The sequence below is a fragment of the Cimex lectularius genome, unplaced genomic scaffold (genome assembly GCF_000648675.2).
Source record: "Cimex lectularius strain Harlan isolate CLEC.00 unplaced genomic scaffold, Clec_2.1 scaffold60, whole genome shotgun sequence".
Taxonomy (NCBI): Eukaryota; Metazoa; Arthropoda; class Insecta; order Hemiptera; family Cimicidae; genus Cimex; species Cimex lectularius.
Genome location: NW_019392643.1, coordinates 693488 through 715108, shown reverse-complemented (window position 1 = coordinate 715108; position 21621 = coordinate 693488). Strand labels below are relative to the sequence as shown.

Here is a 21621-nt window from a genome sequence, read left to right as displayed (position 1 = left end):
TAAAAAGAAAAAAATCTAGCATTGTATAAATTCATTTTTTCTTTTTAATCTAAAATTTTCTAGCATTGTATAAATTCATGTTTTTCTCATCCTGCATGTATTTGTAAAATTTAAACAATGTTTATAAATCCCAGGATCTGAAGATGATCTCAATAAAGATCGAAACGTTGGCACGATAAAGAAAATGTTTTTCTAACCTACGTCACACCAGACCGCATCTCACGACCTCCATGATTTTCGAATCTGTATAATCAAAGCTTGATTACTGGTGGAATGGAAACGTTGTCTTTCTGCCAGGACGATACTCCTCCTGATTGTCAAATGTGCTGTTCGGAATCAGTGGACGCTTATTCCACTATTTCTCGTGTGACATTAGGTTAAAAAATGGTTCGAAAGCAAACAAACATTGTTATGTTGTTGTGCTGGGTACACATATTTTCCGTTTACATTTTTAGTTTTGTGTGGTTATGCAGGGTTACTGAAGGTGTTATGGAGGTCCGTAGGGAGATGTAGTTTGGACAAATTAAAAATTATCATGTGTTTCCCAAATTTTTTCCACCTTCCTACAGCCTCTGATTTGTTGTAAAAAATCAGAAAAATGGGACAATTTCGAAACGACTTCACTGATTTACTAGAAACTTTACGTACATTTAGAACCCTGTAAACTGCCCGTAACGTCAAAAACGCGCTCCCCGTCTATAAATCAAAATCTGAGGTATGCAATAAAACTTTCAGGAGTGTTTGTAGATTTAATCCTTCTTTTTTCCATTAGTAATAACATAAAATACGTACATACATTCATATATATATATATATATATATATATATATATATATATATAATACTTGGAGATCGTAAGATGCGGTCTGGTGTGACATCGGCAAAGAAAAAATACCCCTAACTAATCCAGCCCAAAAAATCACTATTTTTTGATAAAAATTCGCATTTACGGGCTTTAAAGGGTGCTTAAAACTAAGCTGAATTGTTGTTGTTTTTTTCATGAAACAATTTTTTATACCTGTTTTATTGAAAGTGAGTTTTCGATTTTATAACTTTTTACATAGCTGATCTCTTTGAATACAATCCTGAATATTATTTTTTACCCTAGGTAAAAAATCAAATCGACTGATCTATAAAAACGTCGAAATACATTCAGAGCATAGGCAGGAATCCTTATTAAAAACAATATATTACTTAAAACATTGTTTATCTGAAGAAGTTTTAACTTTTCCATGAATTTTCATTAACAGCAATACAACGTGCAAATTGAAAGGAGACGTTGTCTTGCCTCGCCCTGTTTATATCCCTGAACACGCGAACCGTCTCTTTAGGCCAACGCGCATTTGCTGACAGTTGCTACGATATAAGATAATTTTTTGTGTGCCTCGGTTTGACTTTTGATTTTTGTTTCGGTTGATTTTTTTTTTTGCCTTATGATCTTGCATATTAGCCATAGTACGAATTCTTGTGTGTTCAAATTGGGGGTTATCGGGAAAAAAGGGCCAGAGGCGACGGTGGGAATCGAACCCACGACCGCGGCGTGAAGAGTCTCTCATGCTAACCACTCGGCTACCGCGGTCCCCGAAACTTTAAACCCTTAAAAATGACAGAAAACAATGTTTTGGTTTTTTTATTTTACACAATTTAATTATTGGGATGGTGATTTTTAGTTGTACATGGCGTATTTTTTTTTCAGAGTGCTTTTTGGTTTAGTGACGTGTTCGACGTTCTTGGTTACATTCAAGTGCCTTGTTGCAGCCGTTTTGCGATTTACATTCTTTCCAGGTTCATCTTTATAATAATGAAAAAGGCCATAACGCCAACTACATTTCCCTACTTCATTTCAGATTCACGTCGTGACTTCGGCTGAATATCTTTGCTCTCGAGTCTTATTATCTACCCTGGAAGCCTCTGGGACGTACGAGGACGGCCAGAAAAGCCCCCCACACGCATTATTTCACGTCCGTAATAATAGATGTTGTGTTTGGCGTTCTGCGTGTTTAGCTGCACCACGGTGAAATATTGGACGTCCAATTAAAATTCTAACTCGTCCAATCCCCAGGCTTACAAACAGGCTATGATTCGTCGTTGGAAAAGGCGTTACCTATCAATCAATTATTTCTATTTCTGAGTAATAATTGTTTTCTCTCTTAAATTGTGTTTTTACAAAAAGAGAATTCTCATAAAACATATAATCATGGATGGAAATAAAAATAGATATAATATCTACATATAATTCACAATACTATTTACTTCCACTGATAAAGAAAAAAGAGTAGTTTTTTTCAATTGATATACAATATATTAAACGATAAATTATTTTAAAAAACATACTGGTTTATTTTTTTTACTTATTATTCCTTATTTATACTGGCAGCTATGGCCAATCTAAATGCCTATTCTTTTCCTCATTGCTTTCCTGAGGGAGAAGTACATATGCTTTCCTGATTGAAATGTCCAGGAACTTTGATCGTTTTGCACCTGGTGAATTCACCCGGTGTGTGGTTATTTCTTTCGCCATGCTTTTAGCATTCTTTGGGGCGTGCCAATTTGCGGTTTCGGTCCAAAGAGAATTAGATCCTGTTTTTTGCTAGTTTGTCAGCCTGTACGTTGGCTTCAGTCCCTCCTTAGAATCCACATCAGAGCTACTGATTAAGTTTTCCTAGGCGTTGAATAAATGTTAGGCATTCCCAGGCCAGCTTTGAATTGAAGGTGGAGGAGTCAAAAGACTTAAGTGCCGCTTAAAACATATACATGTGCACCTTTCAGTCCCAATATGAGTATTTTTTTGTTCACACGTACTGTACCAAACCTAGGCCTAACCCTACCTTACTGACCAAGTCCCTCCTAACCCTACCTAATTGACCAAGTCCCTAACTCTAATATCATGGAACATGGCCTAAAAGGTCCCTAAGCCTAACCTTACATACACTAACCTAAAAGTACATAACCATATCTAACCCGATATAACCGTTCCCTAACGCTAAGCCTACCTAACTTAACCTAACCTGTCCCTAACTCTAACCGTACCTAAACTATCCTAACCTAACCCGTCTGTATCCCTACCTAAACTAGCCTAACAAGATCCTAATTTTAACTCTACCTAACCCTAACAAGTCCCTGGCTCTAACACTAACTTTACCTAACCCTAACAAATCCCTGGCCCTAAACTACTTAAACTAATCTAACAAGTCCGTAAACGTTTCCGTAACGCTAACCTAACCCGTCCCTTACTCTAACCGATTTCTAGGTCTAGGTCTTACTCTAAGGTTTCTAATTCTTACTCTACCTAACCTAACCTAACAAGTCCCTGACCCTATCTACATCCAACCTAACCTATCCAGTCTATCCTAACTTAACCCTACCTAAACTAACGTAAAAAGTTCCTAATTCTAACTCTACTTAACCTAACAGTATCTAAACAAATTTAACCAGGCCTAACCCTAATCTTATCTAACCTAACTTGACCAGTCCCTAACCATAGCCATATTTAAGCTAACTACAAACACAGAGTTCTACTGCAAGGATCTTTGCTTGGAAAATTGAACGTGTGAGGTTTAAGCTCCCCTCGGTCAAAATACTACAGCTCAAAGTAGCTAAACGCTCGCCGGCTTAGAAACTAGTAATTCACAACCATCGACCAATGATAACGACTGCCTCATCCCAGCATTGAAAGTCTGAGCCAAAACTGCCAAAATACGCTTTCACGTGAGCAAACATTTTTCTTCAAACACTATTTAACTTAACCTGACCAGTCTGTAGGAATATCTACAACAATGTGCATATATCCCAGCTTTAAAATTGAATGCGAGGGGTCTAAGGATTTCCCTAGGTCAAAATTTGAGCATTTGACTCCAGCACTTCCTCACTGTTTCTTTTCAGTTCAATCTGTATTTTAGAAAAGGCTCCTCTACTTCTACTGCTTTCAACTTCTTTTGTTTTGTAGTTATTTGTAAGGGTTCGGCTTTCATTGCTGATTCCATTGTATTTTTTTCTTTTCCATGGTTTTTGGCCCCCATGTGTGACTAGAGAGTAATCGCTGTTGTAGATAGCCAGTAGGCTAGTTTTCATTCTGTTACAAAATCTTTGGTCCAAATTTGTTATATGTTTTTTCAAATTAAAACAAACTGAATAAGCCGACAAACAATTAATAAAAGTACCTACCAGTGTTCTCGTTGAAAAAGAGTAAAGTGATCGCATTTGTTTTAGTTTGTAGTCTGTAGTAGAAAAAAATCCGCTTGCTGCGAATGATTTTCGATTCATGACATCAGCCTAAGGATCATCACGAAGGCTGAAATTAGGAATTTCCCGAATCGAGGTGCAGGGGCACCTTCGTAGGAAACCACCTGATGTAAAATGCCTAGGATGCAAAACCCGTATCTCGTTAGTCATGCTGGCGACGGGTTATCGGCACTGTATGAATCCGGGACGGTAGGAATGGACAGACCCTTGAAAAATATCTCCGTCTAATAGCCAGTTGTTGGTACTAGATAATTCTGTGAAAATTAATGGATTTACCTTTTATGTTTTAGGTTGGCCTTACAAATGGTAGAATTCTCTGATGCAGTACGTACTGTAAGAGCGGGACTGGGAAGAGAGAGAGAGAGAGAGTAAGAGCTGGAGACAGAAAGAAAGAGAGAAAAAGAGTAAGAGCTAAAGAAAAAGAGAGAGAAATGGGGAGAGAGAGGAAGAAAAAGAGAGAGAGAGTAAGAGCTGGGGAGAGAGAGAGAGAGCGAGAGCGAGTGCGCGAGAAAGAGTGAGAGCTGGAGAGAAAGAGGGACTGAGCGAGAGAGAGAGAGAGTAAGAGTTGGAGATAGAAAGAAAGCGAGAGAAAGTGTGAGAACTGGAGAAAGATAGATAAATAGAAAGAGAGAGAAAGAGAGAGGGGGGAGAGAGAGAGAGCGAGAACGAGAAAGAGAGAGAGAGAGAGAGAGAGAAAGAATTTTTGCCTTAGATAAACTTTTTCACATCAACTTAATTAATTTTTTTTTCAACAAGTTAGCGCGTATTTTCGTAATCAACCATTATAAAAGATCAAAAATCAGACCATGTGCAGACGGTTTTTTTAAATTATAAAAAAAAAGGCTTAAGACAACCTCGACGTTTTGATTGCTATTTACGGCCTCCTAAATCTGATTATCCTTTTTATTAAGTAATTGTTTTTATAGATAAGCAATTGTGGTGGGTCATGTGCAATAAATGAAGGTTGCTTTTATTAGCCTGTCGTTTATTACCAAAGTTCTTTGTCTAATGAATCCTGCGGTTTGAAAAAACCCTAAGCTCCGGCTATTGCGGTGGCTGAATCTTTCCAGCCCGTTTTCAAACTGTAATGAAAAATGAAGGTAAATAGTGTGAGGAAAACAGACGTATCTGGTTTGACCTGTTGAACACTCCTGTTATTACATGTTGATTCTGCGGTACTGATGATTATTTGCGGTCGGTGTTTTTCGCCATCTACGACGGGAGTCGGCAAATCGTTAAAAAATTACGATGGTCTGTTAAGCAAGGTTGTTATCCTAATACAATATCATTCAACAAAAAATCGTCCATTTTTCGATAAATTGAAAAAATTATTTTAAATTTGGATATTTTTCTTCTTAAAATGAAACTCCGCAAAATCTTATTAAAGGAATATATATATACTTCTATATATGCAAAAGCCCAGATAATTTATCTATGATTCATCAAAGCATTTCTTTATATTTTCCTTGTAAAGAAACAAGACTTTTCACCCCTTATTCGCACCGAAGCACAAAAAAAACCAAATTATTTCAAATCTTAACATCTATCAACAAATGCGCTGTGGCCTAACCCTTCGCGGCGTCAGGGTTATAAGCAGGGCGAGGCAAGACAATGTCTCCTTTCTTTCCCACAGTGATTGCTGTTAATCAAAGAGGAATTTTAAAATTTCTTCAGATAATCTATGTTTTAGGCAGTTTACTTTTTAATAGGGTTTCTTGCCTGAATTTGATATATATTTCAAGGTTTTTATAGATCAGTCGATTTTTTTACCCATTTTAAAAAATAATATTCAGGATTGTATTCAAAGATATTAGCTATATAAAAAGTTACAAATCGCAAAACTCACTTTGACTAAATCAGGTATGAAATATAAAAAATGTATAATATACAACAAAATAAATTAAAAATAAGTAAATAAAATAATAATATATAAATATATTTAATTATAAAAATATTTTAATATACTTTGCTACAATCTTTTTCAATAGAATAGACTACACGATATTCGAAAGATGGCAAAAAGGTGGGAAAACTCGAAAGGTGGAGTTGATATGGGAAGTCGGTGTCCGGGTGGTTCGAAGTTACGATAGCTCAAGTGGTAGAGCAGCGACGTATTTAGCCGAAGGTCCTGGGTTCAAATCCCGCTCGTGACACTGACTTTTTTATCTCAACCAATACCTTGCGTAAAGATTAATTAATTGAAAAAATTTATTCGGTCAATCGAACCACGAACTCTAATGGATACTTTGCTACGTTTCATGGTCATTATGTCAAATTTGTACTTAGCTGCTAGCCCTGTTTTTCTTGTTTGAGTTCATGGATTAAAAAGAATAGCTCAAACTACTGAAGATGGTAATAAACGGAAAAGTAGTCAGCCGAGCGAGGATAGACATCGCAAAGCGATCAGAAACGTCTCAACTACAGGTTTAACACCCTCTAGACCTCAAGTCACATTTCAGTGACCTAACCACAATGAACTAAAAATAGTCACGTAAAATAAGTGTACCCACCAAAAATCATAACCATGTTTGTTTGCTTTACAACCATTTTAACTTAATATCACTGTGGAAATAGTGGAAAAGAGTCCATCGATTCCAGACAGCACAGTTGACAATCCTTGCAGAAAGATAACACTTCCATTCTACCAGGAATCAAGCTTTGATTATCCAGATTTGAAAATCATGAATGACTTAAAATCCTAGGACACGGTCGAATTTGTTGTTCAATTTTGTCAGCGTAATCTTTGGATTGATCCTCCTCTCGCTTCAAAATTGTGTCGTTACAGGTTAGATCTTAACGATCCTAATAAAGTTATATGGAATGTAAATAATTTAAAATCGCCAGTAGCAGAGAAACTTTTGCTTGTAAGCTGGTCCGTCTGTTTAGACCCATCGTATAAAACATTTCACGCAGATCCATAAAATTGTCCTGTATGATAATATTTGCATTTAGCTGACAATAAAACAGCTAGGGAGTAAACATGTCCGGATGATCTTTCTCAAACTTGAAATGTTCAACTTGAATGCTCATAATAGTGTGATGGACATCAGGGAAAATTCCGTGTAGTGACCGGGACATATTTTAATAAAAATCCTTCATCTGGACGTTTTCTAGCCTACAAAACCAGTAATTTTTTTTTTTAGCAATTACTATGATTAATTGCCAGAAAATCGGAAATCAGATTGAATCTAAATTATCGTCTTACATTTGACTGCTTATTTTTAATTTTTATATGTTTTATTTTGAATGAATCTAAGAAAAAAGTGTTAATTTTTTAATATTCTAGTGAAAACTGTGCAGCTCTGATTGTCTGGATGCTCGTTTTTAGAGTCGGCCATTTACAGTGGCATTTCCATTTCCAATTGTGGCCGAGTCCACGAAAAATACACCCCAGGCCAGTTATACACGATATCATCAAGGCTTGCATGTTCCTCTAAGGAGTTATTAATATTTATATGCGAACAAGAAAATTGTACAATCCTGACTAGTTAAAAAAACTTGGATGTTAAAAATCTCCAATTCCTCCAATTTTTTGATCAATTGTTTTTTTAGGGATTGAACATTTCACTGGCTACATTAATTTACCATACGTTGGCAACTGAATGTAACCTCAGGCAGAGAAATTTCTAACCTTAATACATTATTCCTTTTGAAACCTGGCAAATCTCCATTAGACCCTTGAAAGGTATTTGAACGAGTTATGCTCACCCACATTGCCTAAATAAGTGACAGCATCATTATGCCAGAGCATTTTTCTTTCAGGACTGCAGAGATAGCCAGGATAACAGATGATTAGCCTTTAATGTAAAGAAACATGGTTTTGATCGACATAAAAAGGACTTTTGTTCAGACAATTCCGTTTTTTTTCCGATCATTCCTTTCGCAACGGAACGCACTGCTGGTGTTCCTCAAGGCTGTATACCTGGACTTATCTTGTTCCTAGTATATTTTATTAAAATACCTCGTTCAAAGAATGTAAATATGGCTGTCGCTGATGTTATTTTTCTTTACTCTTTCTCTTTCGCTAGTCCTGCTGATTATCGGCCAATAAGCCCGTACAATGTCAGATCTCCTGCATGACCCTCCTGGAGTCTCTAGGACTAATATCGCCTGGCTGGAGGTTGTGCAGAACCGATTTCTTAGTGATGTTAATATAAAAAGATTGTGACTTCACTATCTACGCAGACATTGTTCAAAAATCAATTTTGGCATGATTTAACAGTTTTATTTTCTGCCAATTTTATTATTCTATTATTTTACTGTTTCCCTTCAGGACAGCACCGCTCGGTTTCTACTGTTACAAATACATACAAGTGTAATAATATTTAACGAAATATAACAATTATTAGTCAAATAGATTCTTATTTAACGACAAAACCAATCGGATTGAAAGTTGAGATAACCGAAGCGTAAACTATTCTTTTAGAGCATTTCGAAAACCAACTCTCTAATAATTGGAGGCAAATTGCCATTTACAAAACTGGAAATTTTAAAACTTCTTTTCCTTCTAATTGCTTCGTTAAATTATAGCTTATGTCAGCTTCCAGTTAATATTTTTATTCGACAATTCAACGTCGACAAAAATAATTTTAAAAAACACATCGCGCAGATTGGTAGAAAAATAAAATATCAACAAAAATTACCTCTGTGTCCATTATTTGAATTATCATTCAATTAATTAAGGTTTTAAGTTGAGATAAAAAAGTCAGCGTCACGAGCAGGATTCGAACCCACGACCTTCGGCTTGATACGCCGTTACTCTACCACTTGAGCTATCGTGACTTCAATCCCCTCGGGCACTAACTTCCCATCTCAACCCCTACTTTTTTGAATTTTCACATTTTCAAAAATAAATAATAATATGGTTACACAGCACTATTTACTTATTGGCTTTGTTTTAATTATAGCTAGGTCTAGAAGGGAAAAAGTCATACTTACCTGGTTGTGCATAGGTCATACCATGATCACACACGGACATCTTCTAGTGGGAGTGAGAACACGTAGGTGTCCGTTGTGTGGAGAGCTGATCATGGTAGCAAGTAGAGCATATAATAACAGAGTGCAAAGAACTAAGTTTTGAAAAGAAAGAAATACGACATCCGGAATGACCTATGATGAGGCACGGCAACACGCACAGATCGCGATGTTCCAATATCTCAGGGACATTAAATATTTTTAATTGTAAATAGATCTTTGTGCCTTTATGTATGTGTTATGGATTTATTGGAACGAATGCATTTATTTGCATGAATGGCTTATATCCTCCGAGGAATATCTAGTACCCTTGGATAGTACGAATGTAATTTATTAGCGTGAATGGAGGGGCCTACACCCAATTACCTCAAGGTAGAAGATTCTGGGGTAGTGTGAATGCTAGCCAGACTACCATGTTTTATGCGTTCTCTCGGAATTTCTGTGCATAATTGACGAGGCCCATAGGTACAGAGACGCTAGCAGTAGGATAAAGAAAAGAGAAAGTCGGTTACCATTATATCATAAAGCGTCATAAATTGGCTGGAGAACCAGTAAAATAAATTAATAGCTGTAAAATGCAAGAAAGATAAGAAAAGAAATGCAAGCAAAGGAAAAGAGGGCTGGCGATGACCAATGTAGTTTACTGGCCCTAAAACTACAAAAACAATTACATATTTCCGTGTCCAAATGTTCTGTTAACCGGTGAAAGTCAATAAGATTCAATATAGTCAGATTGGTTGTATTTGATAAGTCCATGGAAGCCGTGACATTCTTACCAGGGTTATGTCAGTAATTTTCCAAAACAGGGGAGCTATGAATTGGGAAAGGTAGACGTCTCCGTTACAACTGAATCTCAATTGTATACGAGTCGAGTAAGCAAATCTATTGAAAGAGAACGGTTTTGGCATCCAGACGCGACGTAGGCGAAAAGACCAAAGAAAGAAAAGCAAACCGCTTAAAAATAATGGTGAAACTGTCAAATCGGATTCGTTCCCAGACGTTCGTTAAATATAAAGCGGCAAAATCCCATCGTCTTCATATCTGCCTAGGATCACTTTTAATCACCAAGAACATCATAGAACCGAGTAATACAACTAGCAGATTATACTCAAAAACACCCATATTCCTCGTGTGTTTGTTTTCTAATCCTATCAAACAATATTAACAGGGAGATTTCATGCATTCTGCGCTTGAATCTTGTTAAGTGTGTCAAAGTCCTGGAGGTTTTGTGTTCAAAGTTCAAGTTACTTCACAAAACGTCTATAGCAAACTCTACAATCTGGAAAAGCTCAACATGAGAAAAAAAGACATTAAAACTGTACTTTTTTCAGGACTCATAATCACTATGAGATACCCAATGTTAACGCTTATTTTTCAGCTTATGTGTGCTTATGTTACTGAACACATAATAGATTTAGTTTTAGATCCCTCCACCAACCTAACTCGTCCCTGTTCCTACTTAACCTTACTATAATATAACCAAACCTAACCTAACCCACGCTCTCTCAAAACAAAAAGTAAAAATATATAAATGATTATCCAGTCCAAAAACATATCCATACTAATACACCAAACTGTGTAGAATGGAGTGAAGTTACCAATAATGTAAAAAACTTCGCATTCGCATATTTTCTTCACTTTACGGATTATCATTAATGCAAATACTTGGGATCAGAGACGTGTAACTTAACCCTACCTATCCTAACTTGTACTTAACTTGTAAAACAACCTAACCTACTCAATACATCATAGATAATGTAACATAATCCGTCCCTAGCCGTAAACCCTACGTAACTTAACTCGCCCCTAACATTAATTAACCTGACCTAAACCGTTCTTTACCCTAACCCAACCCGTCCATAACCCTAACTCTTCTTCACCTAACCCTAACCCGCCCCTAACACTATCTTGAACTAATCTAAGTCGTCCCTAACATTAACCTGACCTAACCCGTCTCTGACCCTAACCCTAAGTTAACCATCCTAACCAATGCGCACATCCGGTAACGCGAAAACGGTTATTCAGAATATTTGTGTACCCAGCCCCAAACAATATTCATGTTAATCTAAAAAATGTGCAGATTGGAGTGGAGTTATCGATAATTTTAAGAAAAGAAAAACTTTGCAGTCGCATATTTCTCCGCTTCACCGGAAAAAATTCCTAATATTGACTCTACCTAAACATACTCCTATCTAGCCTAACCTATACCAAGCCATGTTCACTAAAAAAACTGCTTATCTAAACATATCTATATGTTATTAAACAAAATTTTGTAGAATGGAGTGACATTATAAACAATTTAAAAAAATCAAACTATTTTCTCCACTTCAGGGAAAAATATGGAATCATTGACATGCAACCCAACCCGACCCTAACACGAATACTAACTTAGTTAAATCTAACCCATTCCTTACCCATTACAAGACAAGAAAATATGTCTATCCAGCTGGAAAACCTATTTAAGTAGATGTATAAAAATATTTAGAATGGAGTGGAGGAGTATTAACAATTTTAAAAAATTTACACTCGCATACTTTTCCCACTTCACGAAAAAAAATTGAACCATGGAGTCTATCTTTAATCCCAACCCTAATCCTGCCTAACCTAAAGCTAACACATGGTAGTGCATTTTAACTATTTTCATGCAAGTTTCCACGCGTCTAGATAATAAAATCTATCTCAAATGTAAAATAAAAGAAGACTTTTTCTTTCCGTGTCCATATGATAAATTGTATTGTGTATCAATAATGCAAAATATATAGCAATTTTTTTTAAAGTATTAATCATCGCGTGTCGAAAAGGTATGCAACTTTGCTTCAATGCCACGTAATTTAGAAAGCATGAGTACTGTTGTTGAAGAACGTGTGTTGAACAGATGCATTATTATTCGTCTCGATCTTTTTGTACTCCGTTAGAGTCTCATTCTGTGCAATTTGCTTTATTAACCGCCTCCTCATTTACCAGGTGCAACATTGATTACTGGGATTTGTATTTTACATTTGGATCTAACTTCAATGAAAATTTGATCTTGACCATTCCAGGGTCCATCTTTTCTTCGAGCATGTAATAAGACAAAATGACCCATTTTCATACATGAGATCGTTTCATTATCATGGCCGGTTGTAAAACCGATTTGAAATTTACAACCAATTAAAGAACAATAAATTGTAAGGGTATCATTTTGTGTTGCACCCCTGGCATATAAAACCGCCTGAAAAATTCTTCAGTATAAAACTTGGCAGTTGTAAAACTGAGGTAAGGGCGTTCATAAAATTGCACTTTTCTCTTTATCCAACTTTAACGTGCTTCTCTCCTTAAAAAATATCATTAAAGCTTATCGAGGCAATGATCGCAATCCTTTTAAAAACCGGATCACATGGATCGTGGGTACTTTGTCTCGTCTCAGTAAGCCTTCGCCCATTAAACAATCAAAAGAAAAATAAAGCCGATTGTGAACTGGTGTACATTATAGACGCAATAGAATCGTCAAAAGCGGATTTGTATTTGTGTGTGCTAATTAAGGTCAAAATGAAAGCGATATATCATCTCTTTTTGTTAAAAAAACTAGGTGATCAATTTGACTCGGAGTTATTGACAGGGATTAATCATTTCATTAATAATATGCAGTTTGACCTTGTTGAGTCTGGTCATGGCAAAACAGAAGAATTATTAAATGGCTAAGAAAATTAATGATAAATTTCAACCCTGAAACCGCAATTTGAATTAGTCGAGTTGATAAAAGACTTAGGCGAAGTTCTCAAATGGACATGCTTGAAAGCCGCGTCGGTCATGGGTGAATCCAAAGCGCGCCAGACGGTCAAGGAACTTGATATCTCATTGGTCGTAAGATTTTTTAACAGGTTTTATTGTTGTTTTTTATTTTTATGATCTGTTTGACACTTTTTACAACGGACGAAGATGGAGAAAAAAATCGAGAGTCGAGTTTGTCTCGAGACAAGTCAATGAACCGGAAGATTTCCCAATGGAAAAAGGGTTGAATAAAGTCTTTGTATTTAGATAATTTTGAATGGTTGGAATATATTTTAAGGAAGAAACAAAATTGAGTTCGGTTTTTACACACGGAAGAACCCCTGAATTCAAATTTTTGAACAAATCAAAAAATAATTTTTTCTCGCAAAATTTCCGCCTTACTACAAATTTTTGTCTTTGATTTTTCGACGAAAATCACATAAATTATTATAAGTTTGTACTCCACCGATTTCCATAATAATGTACACAGGTTTAGGACCGTCGAACGGAAATGTTGTACTTCTGCTGACGCATAACCATGATACTGCTCAAACCAACATGGTTATGTTTTTGTGCTGGGTACACATATTTCACGTGACCATTTTTCGTTTAATATGGTTAGGTAGGGTTACTGAAGGAGTTTTCGAATTATTCCCGATTTTTGGGTAAAAGCGTGGTTTTTACGTGCTCATGGAAAAAAAGCCGATCACTCCCTCACCCGATTTTCAAGAATGCATAAATTTTGAACCGCCATGTTTTCTCAAATTTTACGCTCTACAACTTTGGGATGTGCTTCAAATACAAATTGTGGAATGTGCTAAAACTACCACTTGTTTACCTCATCAATCAAATTCAACTTTTCCGTGAGGTCTGTACGGTGATAAACCTGTAGTTTGATGGTTTCTGACCACTTTATAACTATCCTCGATCGTCCGTCTAATTTTCAGCTTATGACCATCTTCAGTGGTTTGAGCTATTGTTTTAGTCCATAAATAAAAAAATATAAACGTAGACCGCATGGCGAAATCACACAAGAAAACCAGGGCTAGCAAGCAAACACGAATTTGACGTAGTGACCAGGCGACGTAGCAAAGTATGTTAAAATATTAAGAAAGCAACAAAGTTGATATTCGTTTTTTCCACCCAGAAAAACTCCTGAATACAAATTTTTGGCAAATTCAAAAATTGGAATTTTTTCTCAATTTTTCACCTTCCAATTACACTGCTCATAAAAAAAACCGACCACCTGGTTTTTTGCACGAAAAAATGGCCAACTTTGAGAATGCATATTTTCTCGGCCTTTTAAGTCACAGACCTTCGTTAGATGTCATTTTTTCGAACATTTGACGCTGAACAAGTTGGCTTTTTAATGTTTTCCTACCTTCAGTCAGTCATCAGTAAACTCGAAAATTCGGGAACGTGTTAATTTTTGCACTTTTATGAAAACTTCAAATTGAGCTTTGGAGCCAAGAAATCGTCCTGGAATGGTGTCCTATAGCAATCTATAGGAAATTTTAATAAGCTTTCGATTATCCACTTTGTCCAATTTCTCAACCGCATTCGAATTATTCCCGATTTTTGGGTAAAAAACGTGGTTTGGTGCTCGTGGAAAAAACCGATCACTCCCTCACCCAATTTTCAAGAATGCTGCTGAATTTTGAACCGTCATGTTTTCTCAAATTTTACGCTCTACAACTTTGGAATTTGGAATGCTTTTGCTCTCGATAACCACTTGTTTACCTCATCAATCAAATTCAACTTTTCCTTCCCATCTCACAGGTGCTGTGGCAGTTTGGCTTCGAATAACGTATTGAAACAATAGGTTTATGTATGGTATAAAATCGTGAGGGAGAGAGTGATCGGTAAGCAGCAAAAACCACGTTTTTTGGCCAAAACTCGGGAATAACTCGAAAACGGTTGAGAAATCGGCCGAAGTGGAAGGTGACCAATTGAAAGCTCATTAAAGTTTCCTATCGATTGCTGTAGGGAGCCGCTCCAAAGACGATTTCCTTGTTCCACAGCTCAATTTGAAGTTTTAATAAAAAGTGCAAAAATTGACGTTCCTCAATTTTTGAATTTACTGATGAACGACTGAAGGTAGGAAAACATTTAAAAAGTCTTCTTATTCAGCGTAAAATTGTCTGAAATTGAGACCTAGCGCAGGTCTGTAACTTAAAAGCATGAGAACATACGCATTTTCAAAATTGGCCATTTTTCATGCAAAAACCAGGTGGTCGGTTGTTTTTTTATGGGCAGTGCAGTTCCGATTTATTGTCGAAAATCACAAAAATGGCGGTAATTTTGAAAAGACTTCATAGATCTACCGGATCGTTTATGGAGATTTCGAACACCGTAAACTACACTTAACGAAAAACGTGCTCTCCATAAATAAATCATAACATGAGATATAAAATAAAACGATAAACGGAGGTTTTGTTGATTTCATCGTTGTTTATTTTTCTCATTTATAATGACATAAAATCAAAACCTTGTTGATATAGCCCTAAAGGTAAAAACATTCAGCTCTCTAACGGCTGTAATAACGTTGAATTTGGATAGAATCCAGAGGTTTTATGAATTTTTAAAGTTAAAGAAAAAAAAATACACCGGACATCGTCGTAAAAAATTGATCCCGGCTGCGAATCAAGCCCCAAAATGCATATTTTTTATTGCTATAAAAATTCGTATTCAAGGGCTTTATAGGATTCTTAACATGAATCCGAATGTGTTGTTCGATAAAACAATTTCTTCCATCTACTTTACTCAGAGAATCTTTTCGTTTTTGTAATTTTTTATATATTTACTCTCATTTAATACGACCCTTCATATTATTTTCTTATCCTAAGTAATAAAACAAACCGACCCATATATAAAGATTTTGAAATACAAGTAGCAGAAACCTGTCGTCTACAAATAAATAGGAACCTGAGTTATAAAATATCGTAAAACGTTTGGGGAGTTATTTCAATTTCAACCATATTTTATCACTTTTAACGACATAAAAATTAAAGACTGTTGATTTAGACGCAAAGAAGGAAAATTCAAGTTTCAAACTTTCCAAAAATCCAGTGGATTTATGAATTTTTAATTGTAACAACAGGACACCTGAAAAAATGCCATGTTTATTTTTCGTTTAATATAAAAATTCGTATTTATGGGCTATTAGGGGTGTTTAAAAGGAATCTGAATTGGTTTATTAATAAAACACGTTTTTTTGCTCACTGAAAGCATCTTTTAGTTTTTTTAACATTTTATATATCTAATCTCATTTTATACCACCCTTTTTATTTTTATATATCTTTCTTATCCACCGGCAAAAAAATCCATTGAGATATAAAAATCTTGAAATACCAGCATGTCATTGTATTGTAGATATAAAATTAACGTTTGACGGTTTATTGTGTTGATTTTCTTTTTCTCAATTATAATGACATAACTTCCTCGATCTTGTTGATATAGCCTGCAATAAGGAATATTCAATTTTAAAAACGGCTGTTATAACGTTGAATTTTTGGATAAAATCCTTAGGAATTACGATTTTTCTTCTGCAAAATGGACATCAGAAGGAAAAATGCCCCTGCTTAATCCATCCAAAAATCTTTATTTTTAACCGAATTCGTATTTAAAGGATTTAAAGTGTGCTTAAACGGATTGTAAATTGTTTTTTTTTTCATAATTTTTTCACCTCCTTTGTTTTTTATATTTTTTTTCATCGCTTAAATCATGACTAGAATCATATTGTCAACGAACAAAAAGAGGGATGTTCTATGATTTCGATGTAGAAACTACTGATTTCCGTCTGGTTTTGTGTAACTTTTTTCATATCTATTATTTTTAATAGAATCATACGTATTTTTTTTTTATCGCTTGAATCATGACTAGAATCATGTAGTCAACAAAAAAAACGAGGGATTTTTTATGATTTCACTGAAAAAACTATTGACTTCTGTCTTTGTTTAATGTAACTTTTTTCATATCTGATATTTTTAATAGAATCATACATATTTTTTTCATCGTTTAAATCATGACTAGAATCATATTGTCAACGAACAAAAAGAGGGATGTTCCATGATTTCGCTGTAGAAACTACTGATTCCTGTCTTGGTTTTGTGTAACTTTTGTCATATCTGATATTTTTAATAGAATCATACTTTTTTTTCATCGCTTGAATCATGCCTAGAATCATATTGTCAACTAACAAAACGGCGGATGTTCCATGATTTCACCGGAGAAACTACTGACTTCTGTCTTGGTTTTATGTAACTTTTTTCATATCTAATATTTTTAATAGAATCATACGTATTTATTTTCTTATCCCAGGTAAAAAAATCGACTGATGCATAAAAACTTTGAAATACATGCAGAACAAAGCCAAAAAAGCATATTTTTTCTCGGCTCCTAGGTCCCAATGGCATGAACGCTCGGACACATTTCTAATATTTTGTCGGCCTAGTCAGAAAAATTTAATTAAACTCGCAAGTCCCTAGCTTCCCCTTGTAAGTACATAAAAGTAACGCACGAACTCATCAGTGATAATTCGCCATGGGAACTGTGTCAGATGTTGACTAACAACCAAGCTAGAGTAACTTCACGATAATAAATACAATTGGTTGAAGTGTCTTGTAGACCATTATAGGCATACATCCATTTGTTTACTTAATTAAGTTAGCTTAAAAAAAAATTCTCTCGGTTCCTAGGGCATATTGACAGGAAAGCTCTGACACAGGTATCTAATATTTTGATACTTAGTATCACCAGAAAAATTTTCATTAAAATCAGTCGTTACTAAAAATTTGAGAAAACGCAGTGCTTTTGACGTCTTCTTTACTTTTTTCATGGGAATTCGGTATCAACTGTGACTAGTTTGTCGGCCGAGGAATTGCGCGATCGATCCAGGATCTGGAGTCCAGAAATGGAGTTCCATCTCGAGTGGCGCCGCACAAGAAAGCCAAAAGACGTTCGAAACGTGAGGTCTATCTCAACATCGAATGTAAAACTGACATTATCATCCCGCGGCGTTTGTTTCTCGCACATGGCGATTGTGCATTCCATCTGTGAACAATTGCCCAAAACCTCAACCTGAGAATTCGCCGTTCTTGTACGAACTGAAACTTTATACGAATTGTCATAAAATGACTCGGGATTTATGACCAATGTCGTGAAGTGATAAAATCTGTGTTTATTTTATGAGGTTAACGTTTTCAACAGGTAACTTGTCAGCAAACCTCAAGGTGATCGCCTGGCTCAATAAAAATCCACTTATTTCTTCAATATTGGCACGAATTCCCACATTCTTACGTGTACACCCAATCTCTTTGTAATGGTAAAACATAAAATAAAAATACAAATGGCTGGTTCAAGAAAAACAAGCACATCTCTTTTGTGGGTAGTGTTGGCTGCCTTTCTATGTTTTTGTTTTGTATAGTCAGTTTTGATCCTTTTTTTCACCTCTTGAACCACTGCTCAAGGATCATTGTGAGAGAAATGACAGTATCATCCGTATGGTAAGGAATCATAATGAATAAATGTCTGTAGTGCATATTGTGTAAATGATGGGTCTTAAGATAGTTCCTAGCGGTACCCCTGCATCTGTGTTATAGCCGGCTGATGCAGAGGACCCTCAGACTAGGAAGTATCTAATTAATTAAGTAGGATTTTGGGCTCGGGTAGTAGGCCAAAAGAAAGGACTATAGAAAACTTTCAGAGCAGTCCTGATCGAAGGATCCACAGTGATGTCCAACGCGATGGCACTGCTAATAGTGAAAAGAACGTCATAACCCAAACTGGAGGTTATGAATGTAATAAAGATAAAACAGAATTATTATTAGTTACAGTTATGGTTTTTTTAATTAATAGAAATTTCCTTTAAAGGGGTAGCGATAGGTTTTCGGACTAAGAAATGTATGTTATACATTAATCCGCAAATTAAGTGGGTCAGATAATTTTTTGAAAGTTGCAAATTTAGTTTTCTCGGGTTTCTTGCTTTGATGACGTGCAACTCGCCATCACTTACGCTGTTTGAAGATTCTGGTCTTTTGTGTTTATTCTCGGTCAAAAAATACCTTGCCCAGTTAAACATCATCTATGAACTCCTTTCTGCAAGAGTTATAGATATTTATGATGTGAATTGGTCAGCAACTTCTGAAAAGAATTTTTTTCACCTTTTAGTACACTTTTATCCAAAAAAAACACTGAAAGCAGTTTTTTTTGTTAATTTTGTAGAGCAATAAGCTGTTTACCCTGAATATTTTTCATCATTAGAGCTTTTATGCATCTTTCTTCCGCCAAATTAGTCTTTCTTCCTGGCAAATTAACCCTTTTTAATTTTAACTTCTTTTTTTTCTTTCAAATTTGCCGCTTTTACTTCAATTTAACACTTTTTAATTTCAAATTATCTCTTTATAATTTCCAATTGATCCTATTAAATTTAAAAATTATAAAAATTAAATATAAAAAATTATTTTTCTTTTTTAATTTTTTTCAATAATATTAAATTAACCTTTTTTCGCACCAAATCAACCCTTTTTAACTTCAAATTTACATTTTTCAACTTTAAATTAACATTTTTTAATTTGAAAATAACAATTTTCAACTTTCAATTCATCCTTTTCAGTTTAAATTTAACCTTTTTTTGTCAATTAACCATTTTTAATTTAAAATTAAGCCTTTCTTTAAGTGTTAAAAATCTGCATAATATTTGAGATTTTTTTACGTCAAATAATTGGGCTCTAAGAAGACCTTATGAAAATTAATTACAATTAAAATTGAAATTATATAATTATATATAATTATAGTGTATGATAAGAAAAATATTTAATTATTAAGCTCCTTTGCATTTCTGTCCTCCTGATGCAAACACCTAGTGCATACCTAAAAAGGGTAATAAAAAAACAGACTTAGAGCGATTTTTTGGGATATTTTTGATTTTGAACCCCCTATTAGAAACAAATTAACGATCTTTAAAAATTGGTGAAATACGGTTGAATTTTTTAAATTTGATGCTTAACTTTAAAGTACAGACTTTTGCGAAAAAGAAATACGCATCAAAATTAAAATCCATTGAGTAGAATCGGATTAGGTGAAACAAAGAAATATGTGGAGGAAAAAAGCCTATTCGTCGAAGAAACGGTAGCTACCCCCATAAAATTATTATCAAAACTCCAGTCCTTACAGAATCCAGAGGGTGCGGTCAGGACTTGCCATATTGTCATCTGGCTTGGAGAGATCCATGAATTGCTCATCATTAAAAGGCATTACTCTTAAACAAAGCTTGTTATTACTTTTAAACTGAGTTAGATTATTACTCCTTTAGCGAGTGTTTTTATTAATGTGATCTTTTATTTCATTCGATATGTATTTGTACGTTTTAAGAAAGGATAATTTTTTCCCTCTGAGAAATAGGGTTCTTCCACCCGTACACCGCCCGACCGAACTTCCCGGTCTTGTTGATTTGATCCTATTTGCACCGCGCTTGTCTAATTGGCCGTCAGGCCTTTACTATTATAGAAGATACAAGTCGTTAGATGTGTCGCATAGTGCTACAAATTACTGGCCGTTTGAATGACTAATATCCCATTGGGGCAGGCGAGCGAACCTGGTACCGGAACGTGACTGGTGTAAGATGGAATTTATAATTGTATTTTAATGAGAGGTGAAGTGGCTCGGCGGTCTGTCGGCCGGGCCAGACGAAATCGCAGCATAGTGCAAACATGCCCTTGAGCCAAGGTGATTCATCAGCTCTGTCTCTATCCTCTCATTGCACATCTCTAAAGCCTCGCCGCCCTCGTCGGCCCTATTCTTACTTCGCCTAATGAGACCGTCTTTGAAGGTTGTCTACTGCAATTTTTCTCTTCAAGCAGAAATTTATTCATTTATTTGCTCACTTCTTCGACGAACTTGTAGAATTGACTCGATTGAAGATGGCGAGAGGCCGAAACGTGTCTGAAGGACAAAACAGCAGACAGGAAATAAGTTTTTGCATATTTATAAATGTGACTTTGCAAGATGAAACGGTTATATTTTTGCCTATTTATTATCTCATACGTTAACCCACTTTCTCCGAGTTAATCTGCTGTATACCATTTCACCGCTTCTCTTCAAAACGTGCATACTTTTAAAACACAACAGGATATTGCATGTTATATTATTTTGCTGGAATGTGCAGGGTGTTGCAACGTTCGGCACTATTTTCGTTGCCGTGTCTTTCAATGATTGACGAAGCTGAAATATGCAAGGTATGATTTGTTTAGATAGGTTTAAAGTTAGGATGGAGTTTGGGTTAGGTAAGATTAAGGTGAGGTTCCGTTTTAGGTTAAGTTTGGTTAGGTAGGGTTAGGGTTAGGTCATTTTAGGCTTTTTGCATAAACCTATATGTCAAAGCCATAGTGTAAGTTTCTTTGATTCATCGAAGTAGGGTTAGGGGAAAGAGTTTGTTTTACACCTGTCCCATAGATGATTACAGACATTTCTACATAAAATCCTAACAAAATGACACTCAGGATAGATAAATAAATTATTCAATAAGTTATAACATACATTACACTATATTATACATAAACGTAATATACTCACTAATTTTTTCAAACTATAACATATCTGTAAATATCACAACATATTCACTAACCATCAGAATACATGAATTTGATACGATTTATG

The 21621-nt window shown here is 35.3% G+C and overlaps 1 protein-coding gene and 1 long non-coding RNA gene across 3 annotated transcripts in view; both read left to right on the top strand.

The window, feature by feature from the left end:
• Positions 1-2264, top strand: part of LOC106661171 — a 53429-nt gene extending 51165 nt beyond the window's left edge. The window contains exons 2-3 of the long non-coding RNA XR_002910897.1: positions 1697-1785; positions 1848-2264. This is a non-coding gene — a long non-coding RNA (uncharacterized LOC106661171). The remainder of the gene's footprint in view (positions 1-1696; positions 1786-1847) is intronic.
• Positions 1-21621, top strand: part of LOC106661170 (follistatin-A) — a 116739-nt gene that overhangs the window by 52166 nt on the left and 42952 nt on the right. The window lies entirely within an intron of this gene.